General features: G+C 53.1%; 1 protein-coding gene across 1 annotated transcript in view; it reads left to right on the forward strand.

Annotated features, from left to right (window-relative positions):
* The first annotated feature begins 1531 nt into the window (after positions 1-1531).
* The window catches only part of LOC126498958 (cadherin-23-like), a 255620-nt gene continuing 244496 nt past the window's right edge, over positions 1532-12655 (forward strand). The window contains exon 1 of the mRNA XM_050137954.1: positions 1532-1865. The gene's annotated coding sequence lies outside the window, so the exon portion shown is untranslated. The remainder of the gene's footprint in view (positions 1866-12655) is intronic.

The following is a 12655-nucleotide window of genomic DNA, read 5'->3' on the forward strand; positions in this document are numbered from 1 at the left end:
GGATCATCTGTCCAGCACGTGCCAAGGTTCAACCCACATCACCGCGCAGAACAACAAAACTAGAGATGAAGGAAGGCCCACATGCCCACCCACCGTATATCCTCTGCCTTCACCGTGTGCAAACCCTCCCTGCTCTGCATACTGGTGTCTCTAGCCTTCCTCTGAACAGCAGCTCTTTCCCACCACAGGGCATTTGCACGTGCTGTTTCTCCTGCCTAGCACTCTGCTTTCTACCTTGCCTGTGTTGACTGGCTCTCTTCTCCTTCCCAGGTGCCATTGACTGGCTCTTCCGTGCAGCCTTATCCAGTGAGCACCTGGGGCTGCTTCCTGGGGCTTTGTCCTTGACTCTGGGAGAATTGTGGAGGTGTTGGGATTCTGGCTGTAACGCTGTCTCTTTATGTGCTTCCCTGAACTGGTTCCTCTTTAGAGGGTTTTCCTGAGGCATGCGGCCATACTCAGCCTTTTTCAGGAGCCAACATATGTTAGTCAATAGGAAGGAAGGAAGGAAGGAAGGAAGGAAGGAAGGAAGGCAGGCAGGCAGGCAGGCAGGCTAAAGAAGGACTGACACTCTATATTCAGAGTTGCTCTGGTGCAATTCCTGTCTCCATCCCCTGGCAAAGGCCTTCCCGAAGCAGCCTTTCTGCCAAGAAACCTGGGCTAACCTCCGGATCCAGTCGAAAACTGTGTTGAAAGCGAAATGAGCTGAGACCCTGGCTCCAGGCAGCTGTTGCCAATAAGCTAGCCTGTCGAGGAACGGGTTCATTTAGCTGGGGCAGTAAAGACCTCCAGGTGTTCCCAGTCAATCCTGCTGTCCAAGGCTTCGAGGGCTTCTTCTAGGCTTGCAAGAAGGTTGGGGAACCGTCCTTCAATCAGGGTTGGTCAGAGGGGTATCTCTTGGGTGTGGGTGCCTGGGGACCTCTAGGGTGTCTCCGACCTAGGACTCCTAGTTTCTAATATCAGAGGGGCTTGTGATGGAAGCCCAGATGTGGCCAGCAGCACCAAGAACCAGAGGAACCTTTCAGCGACTCCTGGAGCAGAAAGGGGGCGCTTAAAGCCAACAGATGGCGCGGGCTCACATAGGCGGTGCGCTTTTCTGCTTTCCGCGAGCGTGGCAGCCCCAGGCCTTTACTGGGAGCAGCTGGGGGGTGGGGTGGGAGGGGCTGTGGTTGTGCCCCAGCCCTTTGCAAGACTGCAGACCCCCAAGTCCGGCTCGGGCACGCACCCAAGGCTCGCTTCTGTGGGCTCCCTCCAGTCTCTTGGGGGGAATTCCATGAGCTGCCATGGCATCCGTAGAGGACAGCACGGCTGGAGCAGGCACTTTTCCATCTGGGTGCCTTGATGGGGTCGGGATAGCGGCCCAGCGAGCAGCGGGCATAGGGGTCCAGGGAGCGAGGTGCGGCGCGCGGACGCGGGCGGGCGGAGCTCGGGCGCGGCGAGGGGAGCGCGGCGCGTCAGGAGGCGGGGACTGGCGCGGGGCCGCGCGGGGCGGAGGAGCGAGGGAAAGTTGATCGCGGACTTGAGCAGCGGCTGCGGCTCCAAGCAAGACACGATGCACGATCCGGGAACGCGTCCCACGGCTGCCGGGTGCTGAGCTGCATAAGAAGGAGCGGGCCCAGGGTATGGAGTACGCTGGCACCGTGTCCCTGGCTGTGTGGGGCGAGCCTTTTCCGAGCTCGCTGCGCGTCTGAAGTTGCAGCCAGCGAGCAGCTAGCGGGGATCGAGTGGCCCGAGTGGATCCCGGAGCGGCCTTCGCGCCGGCAGCGAGACGCGGCGGTGACCAGGACCGGAGCAGGTGGCCCTAGTGGTCCGAGCCGGTGGCGAGCAGATTCGAGACGCGGAGCAACGCCGCTCCACCTGCGCACACGGTACCGGGAGCCTCGCGCCGCCCTTCCTTCCCCTACCTATCCCCTTGCCTTCCCCTAAGCCGATAGCCTGCTGCGTGCCACCAAAGTTAGTGTTTCCCGGCCGTTACCGCAGCAGGCAAAGCCACTTGTTCCCGGGACAGCCGTTGCGCGACTGTCGCTTGGGTCTTCCCTCTGTCCTGCGCCCGGTTCCAGCCCGCGGCCGGACGCGCGGCAACTTTGATTCCCGGGAACTCCAATTTCCTGCTTGTTGGCCTTGGCAAGACGCGCGCCTCCCGAAGCCCGGTTCCTGGGACCGCGACATTCGCGGGCTTCGCTCTTCACGCATTCGAGAGAGTCTGGGTCTAGATAGGGTGAGAGAAGGTGTTGGGAACCATCCTGTCCCCTCTGAACTCAGGGTCCCTATTTGGAGACCCCGGGGAGGTGGGGTGTGGTACCTCCACCTCACGGTGGGCAAGGGCACTGGAGAAATCTGAAGTCACGTAGACCTCCTCCCCGCTCACCTTCCCAGGCCCACAGGAGACCCCAGGGGACTCCTGCCACCTTTCCAGTATTGGTGGCCCTAAGCAGAAGCGTCCTTAGCAGCGCTGGGAGCCGCGTGCTGCTCGCGCTTCGCTTCCCTGGCCCCGGGGTTGGTCGAGTTTGGACAATATACTATTTGTCCCCAGAGCCGGCCCTGGGAGCACTGCCCCTGTTGTCCCCCCGCAAGTCAGGCAGGATATCATACAGATCCCACACATTGTAGGGTGGTGGCCTGCTGGCCGCCCGACAGGCACTCATTCCTTCTTGCCCAGAGCTAGCACGGAGAGCCACTGCCTCTGAGAGGCAAGGCGGAGATCTGGTGCCCTTGGCCATTGCGACCCGGCCCCAGCCCCTGTGTGATCACACCTTGGTAGAAATTAGCCTCGCAGGAGTAGTAACACGTCCACACACTCCGGAAAGCGGACACGCCCATTCTGCACACTTGGCAGTCTTATCCACAGAAGACTTTGACACTATCCCCTCATCCAGCCCTTTAGCAAGTGCCCGCCACCCCGATCTGGATTTTGAAATAACCGGGAGGGGGAATGAGGATTATTTGCGGGCCTGCAGGAGCCAGATCCTTGCCCTGCGAAGAATCACGCTGTGAGCGGGGGTGGGCTTGTGGAGCACGGTTGGGGCCAGGTGCGAGGTGGTGATGACTCAGCCCACGGTGGCAGGAGCTGCTGGAAGGAACGCTTGGCTCCTGGTGCAGGGGTAGGCGCAATGCGGCCAGCACCTATGGGGGTGGTAGGACCAGATGTCACTCTACCAAGGAGGGGTGGGCCAGGGGCACCTTGGCTGTAGGAATAGCAGAGGCCCACCTGGCAGAGAGGGCACCTGGTGATCTGCAAAGGCATTACCAAGTCGCTGGTGTGAACAGAACTGTTACTCAGGTGCTGGAGGCAAGCATTAGGGGTGGTGGCCCCCAGCTGGCATTTTGGCTCTGGCGGGGTCCCTAAAGTCACCTCTGTCTCTGCTTTCCCTCACTGGGCCTCTCACAGCTGTTTAATAAATGGCTGCCTGGAGGTTATGGCCACAGACAGTGGGGTTATCTCTCAGTTGGCCCCCCTTCCCCACAAGCCACCCTGCTTGTCACCTCACTATGTCTGCCTCATTCTTTCCAATTCAGTACTATAAAGGCCACTTTGCTCAAGTGTAGATTCCAAATGGTTCACCCAGGAGGTGAAGGCCAAGAGAACCTTGCTGCCCGAGTGTGGCACGTGGGCTAGCACCTGCATCAGGGCAGCCCGTGAAAACTGCAGCTTCTCTAGATCCCCCCCCCCCCCCCAGATCAGGCCTTGGATTTTCTAAGGCCCATGAGTAGTTGATACATTGTTAAGTTTCTGCTGTGGTGCACAGAACCTTCCAGACCATAGGACTGAAATGTGGAGGGAGCTCTGCCCGGGATATCTGTGTTAGGGTTGGGCAGCCCCTGGGGCCGCAGCTGCAGATGCCACAAGAGTGTCTGTGTTTGGAGGGCTTTGAACAGATGTAGAGGGTGGTCTGGCTTTCTACGCAGTACAATGCTTTGCTATATGTTTGCTGTGGCCAGGAGGAGCTGGGCAGATTTCCGGAAAATGGATGCACAGTCTCCACCTCCAAGATTTCTGGGGTGGGTGGATGCTGTCCTTAGGCAGAAGGAACTGAGCAACTGTCTCCAATCTCAACTGCCCCACTAATGCTTCTCAGTGAGTGGCTGCTTCTTTAGCCCACCGTGGGAAGGGAGCAGAGAGAAGGGTGTAGACGAAGCTTTTTCTCCACTCAGCTTTGCGGTCCCACTTCTACCGCCCTGGGGAAGGTCCCTAGCACCAAGCAAGGCTCATGGTGGGCATGATGGCATGTGTTTCCCAGCCCCTGCCCTCTGAAGCTGAGGTTAAAGGCCTGGAAGGGCTAATGGTGTCACAGGTGAGAGGACGCCACGCGCACCTCAGCCCTGTCTTTGCTGTGCCGCTCTCTGCCTGGAGCAGTGCAGCTCTGTCATTGCGTAGGTTGGCTTGGAGGTCACCAACTGGCACAGTCAGAGGCCTTGTAGAGCAGGGTGATAAGGTGCTGGTGACTCCTCATCCATCTCAAAAAAGTTTTTTTTTTTTTTTTTGAGTGTTTAGCCTAATATTCTTGGGCTCTCATGTTGAAGAAATTCAATGCTCTTGTATGTAAAGGTTGTTTTAAAAATGAACTCAATTGCTCTGGAACTTGTTTCTTATTCAATTATAGATGTTTTTTTTGAATCTGGAAGCTGGCTCCTCTTGGCACTGGGCCAACCCTGTTTGTCATTAGTGGGTGAACAAGGTCAAGGTGGACTCCACGGGCTGGGAGCATCTTGCTTCTAGTGGAAAAGGCCACGCTTCTGAAGGTCTCAGGTGATTCTGGCTGCAGGTGCCTCCTGCTCTCGAAGCCTTCCTGACTGGGGTGGAGCTGTGGGTGGAGCTGCCTCTCCAGGCCCCCCCTTTCTTCCTCTCCCCCCCCCCCCCTTCTTCCTTCCCTCCTCTCATGCTACCTTCCTTGGGAGTTCCCTTCTAGTCTGCGTCTCTCTGGCCTCTGGCTCTGTGATTTCCTCACGGAGGGCCCAGGCTCCATCTTCCCTCTGTGCCCCACCCCCCTCCTCAGGCTGCTCAGGTGGTGAGTGGCCAGTGGTGTGGTGTGATTCCTGTGGGCACCGGCTGACCTGATTGTCCTTCAGCCTTCTCTCGCCTTCCGTGTTTGCTGGGCTTGTAACTGGTCTCGACGGTTTGTGTTAGCTCCTTTTGGGATAGGTGGCTAATGGTGCCTGCCCACCTGCTGGATGTGGGTGTGTGCTCTTCGAGCTGAGATCTCCAGCTCACACACTCTAAGGGTCTGGGACGCAGATACGAGTGGTGTGGGGAACAGCACCGTGTTACAAATGCCTGTAGTCCCAGTTCTTGCGGGAGACGCAGAGGGGGCTGCATGCATAGAAAGTTCCTCTTTCAAACACACAAAACAAAGAGGCTGGTGGGACGGCTCTGGGGATAAAGGTGCTTGCTGACAAGCCTGTCGGAACCCATGAGGTGGAAGGAGAGACCCAACATGAAAGTTGTTGCATGAGTGCACAAGTGTGACTACACACACACACACACACATACACGCACGCACGCACGCGCGCGCATGAGCTCTCACACTAAATAAATAAATATGAAAACATTAAAAAATACTTTTAGAAAATAAGTAGAGAAAAGACAACTATGAGACGATAGGAAGTGGCGGGGACTGAAGAGCACAGGGCCCACTGCAAAAGATAGATAGAGCCCGGTTGGTAGAGCGCTTGCCTGGCATGCACGAGACCCGGGGTTTGATTCCCCAGCACTGCAGAAGACGTGGTGGTGCACACCTGTAATCCCAGGGCTCAGGAGGTGAGGCAGGAGGATCAGGTGTTCAAGGTCATCCTTAATTACACAGGGGTTTGAGGTCAGCTGGGCTTCGGGATACTCTGTGTCAAAAGAAAAAGAGAGAAAAATCACCAGTTAAGAGAAAGCCATATAACAGCTCCCCTGGGAACATCCTGACTGGGACACAAAAGGTGCACCTAAGGAACTGGAAATTTCTAGAACTTGATCTGAAAGTCTGCAGCAACAGTGATATATATATATATATGCTACAATATATATGTATAAATATACATTGTATGTGTATATTTATACATATATATGCTACAAAAAGTCAATTCAGAAAACATGAGAATATTTATGGACCATCTTCATTTGGATTTTCTCTGTAAGCAGCCTTGTGGAGTCTCATAGAGCAGAAAATGCATACTACCCCCTTCCATCCCACCATCCCTTCCCCCCCCCCCCCCCGCAGCCCCCATTCCCCCCCTACCCGCCCACTCCCGGTGTCAGCGAGAGACTGGCGTATTTAAGAAGTAGCCACAAGGAGCTGGCTTCTAGGCTTTCACTATGGAACCTGATCTGACTGAGCCCTGTGGGGTGGGGCGGCACTGCTGCTCCTCCTGTGGTCACTAGAGATGGGCTTGGCTCTTTGTGCCTGGGTTCTGTCTTGTTCAGCACAAGGCATGTGGCCTTGGGCCGTGTTGTGCAGCTCAAGCCTGGCGTTCATTTTTGTACGTTTTCTGAACCCCGCTCAAGTGTGGGCTGGGACCAGGATGATAATGCACAGCCTGCAGGAGCTGTAGGGACTAAGCTGAAACAGGGCCTGGTATGGCACCTACCATTGTTCAGACCTTGGCTTTCTCATCTGTACAGTGGGGATAATTTCCATCTGCGCGTAGACTTCCTGTGAGCATCAATAGTCTGCATCTGCAAAATAGGAGAAGTCCAGCCTTTGATGTACATGGAAAGAGCAGTTTCTTTTTAGCCCCTTTGATGTGACTTGATTGTGGGTGAGACACATTGTCATAGAGGTGAGATGGCCCTTGACTTTTGGAGCTTGATGACCTGAGAAGCTTATGAATTGAGTTGTGCTAAAAGATGCATTTGTGTGTGTGTGTGTGTGTGTATGTGTGTATGTACATGCGTACTGTGTGTGTGGTGTCATAGGTTTTCACTTGGACTTACACTTGGAAAGTTAGAGTCTGCAGTTTCACATAGAAGTCTAGACCTTCAATGTTCTGATTAGAACTAGTAACATTGTATCTGTGTGTGTAGCTGAGGACCTATGGGTAGGAGCTGAGAGTTGCAAGTCACAGTTGTATATGTGTGTGTAGCTGAGGATAAAGGGTAGGAGCTGAGAATTGCAAGTCACAATTGTATCTGTGTGTGTGTGTGTGTGTGTAGCTGAGGACAAAGGGTAGGAGCTGAGAATTGCCATAGAGCCCAGCCCCTAGACAGGCTACTCTGAAACTATGCAGTCCAGGCTGGCCTTCAGCATCTAATCCTTCTGCCTCCACAATTTTACTGCTGGAGTTATAGGGGTGTGCCTCAATGCCTTGCGTCCTTGAACTGTTCTTTCAGGGCAGAATCTCTGCTTGGAGGCCAGCCTATCCACAATAGCAATAGTGGGTTTCACAGGTGGGTCTGTGCACCTTTGCAAACCCAGATAGAGGCCCGATGCCTTCAGGCTTCGGGCTTCCTCCTGTCTCTCCTAACCTATCCTGTACCTTCCATTCTGCCCCTTCTAGCCTATCCTGTATCCTTTTGGAAGTCCCAACGCTGTAACTTCACCCTGGGTCTGCAGGTCCCTATTTGATGGGAGTAAGCCTGCAGCTCTCAGCTCCCCACCATGCCTACCACCCCCTGGCCACTTTTGCCACATGCCTTTGTGACCTGGACTGAAGAGCTGAAGCATTCTGGGCACCAGCTCGTCCTGCCATTTTATAGGTGGGCAGACTGAGGGCAAGCAATAACCTTTATATGAAACTGAGCTTGGTCAGTGGCCAACTGAGGGTGGAGTCCTGTTTCTCTTTATCCTAGGGAGTCCTGGGCCCTGTATCACAGCCCCCCCCCCCCCGACCCCCGCCAGCTTCTTATCATTTTGAGAGACTGGGAGTGTCAACCTTGTACTCACCTCTGCTGGTTCTTCCCCTGCCCTCTCCCTCCCAGCTCCTTGGACATGCTGTTAACTATGTTGCCTTCCTCCGTAAAGGCCATCTTCCATTTGGAGAGGACCTGAGATGCCATTTGTGACAAGGGCCTGCGTGCCACCTTGATTGTCTGTTTCTGAAAGAATGCTGTAATTTGGGAGCTGGTGAAAACCAGAGAGACGGAGTGACGTAGAGGAAGGCACACAGGCAGGGGAGGGGAGAGAGAAAACAAAGAGGACAGCAGGGATACTGTCTGGGTCCACCAGTGTCACGTCCTCAGGGATGTGGGGTTTGTCTTGCCTCTCAGTGTGGGGGCCCTGGCCTTTCCTGGGGACAGTCCAAGTCCAAGGGAATCTTTTGGCTTATATACTTTTCCCCCCCTGTCCTTTGTCCTCAGAGAGAGGGAGAGATAATCATCCTGCCCCAGGCTAGCCTAGATCTTCATCTTGAGTCCCCAGGATGCCCTGACTCTGGGAAGTTGGTGCCTCCCCGCTTTACTGTGGCCAGGAGAGTTCTGAGGTCATGTCTAGAGAATCAGTAGTACAAGACTCTGAGACCCCTTTGCCCTACTACGGGATCTGGGCTGTGCCTTAGTGACAGATGCAATGGTGGGCTTTGTCCTGAAAGCCAGTGGGAACCTTCTAGGGCTCTGCAGGCCCCCACCCTCATAGCTGGGAGGCATCCCTTCAGCTCACCAGCTGGTTCTGAACACTTAACCAGCTCTAGCGAATTTCCGAGGCCTCTAACTGAATACCTACAGCACCCTGTCTGACAGAAAAATAGCACAGGCCATCAGCGCCACTGTCTACTAACCACTTTGACAAAGTTTAAAAGAGGGTTAAGGATGTGCCTCAGTGGGTAGAGTGCAGGTTTTTTTTTTTTTGTTTGTTTGTTTGTTTTTAAGACAGAGTTTCTCTGTAAAACAGCTCTGGCTGTTTTGGAACTAGCTTTGTAGACCAGGCAGGCCTCAAACGCACAGAGATCCGCCCGCCTTTGCCTCCAGTATGCTGGGATTAAAGGCGTGCAGTTTTAACCTCAACATCACATAAAGTAGGTATGGTGACTCACACCTGTAATTTCAGCATTTAGGAGGTAAAGGCAGGAAAATCTGAAGTTTAAGGCTAGCCTGAGATACTTACCATCCTGTCTCAAAAAAAGAAAGAAAGAAAGTGAATTTTATGTTTACATGATCCCCAGATGTTGCCGTTTCCACAAATAATCACCGTGTCAAATTTATGATAATCTCTTTCCATGGGAAGTTTGTGAATGACATTGATAGCCCATCTCCATGTGGAACCCTGAGTGCTGACTTCCTGGTGGCATCCTGTCCCTGTAGTTCATAAGCAAACCAGAAAGCCATACTCCTCCATGGCCTCTGCTTAGTTCCTGCCCTGACTTCCCTTCAGGATGCACTACAAGCTGTAAGCTGGAGTAAACCCTTTCCTCCCCAGGTTGCTTCAGGTCATGGTATTCATCACAGCAGTAGAAAGCAAACTAAGACAGGCCTTTCCAAGCAGGACATTAGGTGGCCTGGGACACTGAGAGGCACCATGGAGCATTGGTAGGGGGCTTGTTGGTCCTCTTGGTCAGAGGTCTAGTATGTCATGGCTTGGGTGCTGAGGTGTCTTAGGGCACTGAGCAAATCAGAAGGCCCTCTCTTCTCTGCAGGACTGGGAGCTGAAGTAGGTTTTGGGGGTTCAAGAAGTCATTGTAGGCAGATGCATGGGGCAAATCTCCCTGTGTGTGGCTTTTCTTGTGTTCAACATTGGGCTAAGCGGGTAACCTTCAGGTGTATACGGGATTCAGGATGCTGGGCAGGTGTGGGGTGTACTCTATGAGCTCACCATGCCAAAACAGGGGAAGGGTACCGCTGTTGCTGTCTGCCTTGGTTGCTGGCAGCTGGCAGAGCATATCTTAGGCTGCTGGGACCCCCACATTCTTTCAAAGAATACAACAAACCAAGCTTAAAAGTGATTAAAAAAACCCCACCCAATTGCAAGTGTTACCAAATAGTTAAAGTCTTTTATGTAGTATGTAGGAGTGGCAGGCTATGTCCCGCCACCTGGCTAGCTTAGCCCTGAAATAATTACACAGAATCTGTATTAATTTAAACAGTGCCTGGCCCATTATATCTAGGCTCTTCTTAGCTAACTCTCACATCTTGATTAACCCATTTCTATAATCTGTGTATTGCCTCTTGACTGTGGCTTACCAGCATGAGTCTAACCAGTGTCCTTCTAGGGCAGGAGAATCGTGGCATCTGCCACACTTCCCTTCTTCCCAGCATTCTGTTCTGTCTACTCCGCCAACCTAAGGGCTGCCCTATCAAAAGGCCAAGGCAGTTTCTTTATTCAACCAAAATTTCTTCTTTCAATACATAGAAAGAAGAACCTCCTACACCACTTTTAAAACACCAAGAGGCCATTTATTTATTTGGCAGATATTTAATGAGTCCAGGCTCGGTGCCATGTGCAGTTTCAGGCCCTGGTGCCTCAGTGGCCCAATCCTAGGGGAACATCTATCATAGGCCTATAAGTGGCCAGTTTGTGACCTGTGACATGGACTTAGAGGGTGTCAGAGCTGGCGGTAATGAGAAGGCACATTTATTAGGCATGTACTGTGTACCAGGTTCAATATTTAGCATCACTGAAATCTTATAACAACCCTAAGGCATAAGACCTACAGCGTTATCTATTTTTTTTTAACCAGACGAGAGATGGGTAGCACAGAGAGGTTGTGCACTTTGTCCAAAGTCACATAGCTAGTAGGTACTGAGGCAGAATTCTGCCAAGGCTCTGGAGCTCCTTAGTCATTCCCATTATTGAGGGCAGAGCCCAAAGTCCCAGGCCAAGTAGATGGAAGGAGATCAAAATGGACAAAAGACACAATCTAGAGCCACAGAGAAGCAGGAACAGAGCTGGGGCTGGTGTTTGGGTCACACCCATTCCTGTCGTCAAGATGAGATGGGATATATAAATGTCTCCAATATCTGTAAAGAATTTAAGAGAGCCAACAGGGAGAGTGGCTCAGACAGTCCTAGGGGCGAGCTAGGTGGCCATCTCAGCATCTAAGAAGCAACAGCCAGGGTTACCTCCTGATGGCACCTCAGAGCTGTCCGCAAGTTGAAGGTTTGAGCAAGGGCTGTTGCTGCTGTTGTCCCTTACTCCGCCCTGGCCCCTGCTGTGGAATAGACCGACTCATGGCTATGCTGGTTTGTCCTCAGGCTGAGCTTTTGGCTCTTGACTCAAGTGTACTGTAGAAGCCGGGTGGGTGACTTGATGGCATGGGCAGGTGCCCAGTGACTCTGAGCCATTGAAGTACACAGGATGCCGGGGAAAGCCACCCCCTCCCATGCCAGTTTCCCTAGCATATACACAGAGATGTCGGCCACAGATCTGCTGCTGACCCAGAACTTAATTCTTAGGACCCTCATTTCTCATCTGTTAAACTGGAAAAAAAAAATACCAAATCAAACCCTAAAGCCTGCAAGCGGCAGACCTTCCTGATCTGGGGACCAAGATCCCCACAAGATACGCAAAAGTGCTTGGCAGAACCAATGGTGACCTGTGTGATCCCCGTGAGGTCCATCTGTCTCTCATTTTTATTGATTACCACTGATTTGGTGATGTGAACAATATGTCACCATCTGTCGCAGCATTGACCACCTCCCCACCCAAAGAGCAATGTCTTCTCGACGGTTCTGCGCCTCATTTTGACATCCACCGTTTCATAAGGCGTTTGCATCAGCAAACATTTATTAAGCACCATTTGTTTGCAGGGAACTGTATGCGTACTCAAAAAGAATGGGCCAGACATTCTGGTTTGCACCCGTAATTCCAGCATAGGATTGCAAATTCGGGGCCAGCCAAGGGTTACACGAAAGGGCCTGTTTCAAAAACAAACAAAAATTAACAAAAGTTACAGAGATAGACACACTGTGGTCCTGACCTTGGTGCTCATTTGGAATCCTGTATTTGGGACAGTTGTTCCTCCCTCCCTCTCTGTGTGTACGTATGACGTATCTCTTTTTGGAGGCTTTTGCATCCTGTAGCTCACTCAGCTAAAAGTTCCCTCTTTTGCCCTTCTTCTCTGACCCCAGAGCTCCCACCTCACCTGAAGTGTCCTGGAAGCTGTTACAGGAAAGGAAGGGCAGGGTGTGAGGTGTGAAAGTGGGGTGCCACAAGCTAGAGCAGCGTGGCTGACGCCCGCCAAGCCAGGTCCACGTTGCCTGAGGGCTGTTGGAAACTGGAGCTTGGCCGGAAGAAGGGAGCCCATGAATAATACAGCGGGGAGGGAGGCTGTTAACTAGGTGACCTGGTTGCACCTGCGTGTTTCACAGCTTCTCTGGGAGCCACCATTGTAGGGGCCAGGGTGTTGCAGGTGACTTTGGGATATGGGAGAAGGCAAGGCGAATACCCCCATTCCAAGTGCGTTAACCACAGAGGAGCCCTCTTCTCTGGCATTGGCTCTGGAGCCCTTGTCATCTGTGCTTGTCCGTGTACATGTGTCTGTCTTCCTGTGTGCTTTGGCCGGGCTTTCTCTTGCTGAAATGGCCTGGGTAGAGAGCAGAGGGCCCCCAGTCAGTGCCTGGGGTTGAGATCGGGTTCTCTGGAACCCACTTTTGCCTCTGTTCTCAGTCCCTTCAGTAGCAGGGGTCTGAAGCTGGGGAAGCCCTGACACCCTCACCCCCAGGTTTGGCAAGGGACATCTCCCCACAGCTCCATAGCCTCTCAGCCTGCATCACTAGGCTTAGGACCTACCCCCACTGACTGGAGCC

Source organism: Alexandromys fortis, unplaced genomic scaffold (genome assembly GCF_014885135.2).
Source record: "Alexandromys fortis isolate MF-2015 unplaced genomic scaffold, M_Fortis_MF-2015_v1.1 scaffold_9, whole genome shotgun sequence".
Classification (NCBI taxonomy): Eukaryota; Metazoa; Chordata; class Mammalia; order Rodentia; family Cricetidae; genus Alexandromys; species Alexandromys fortis.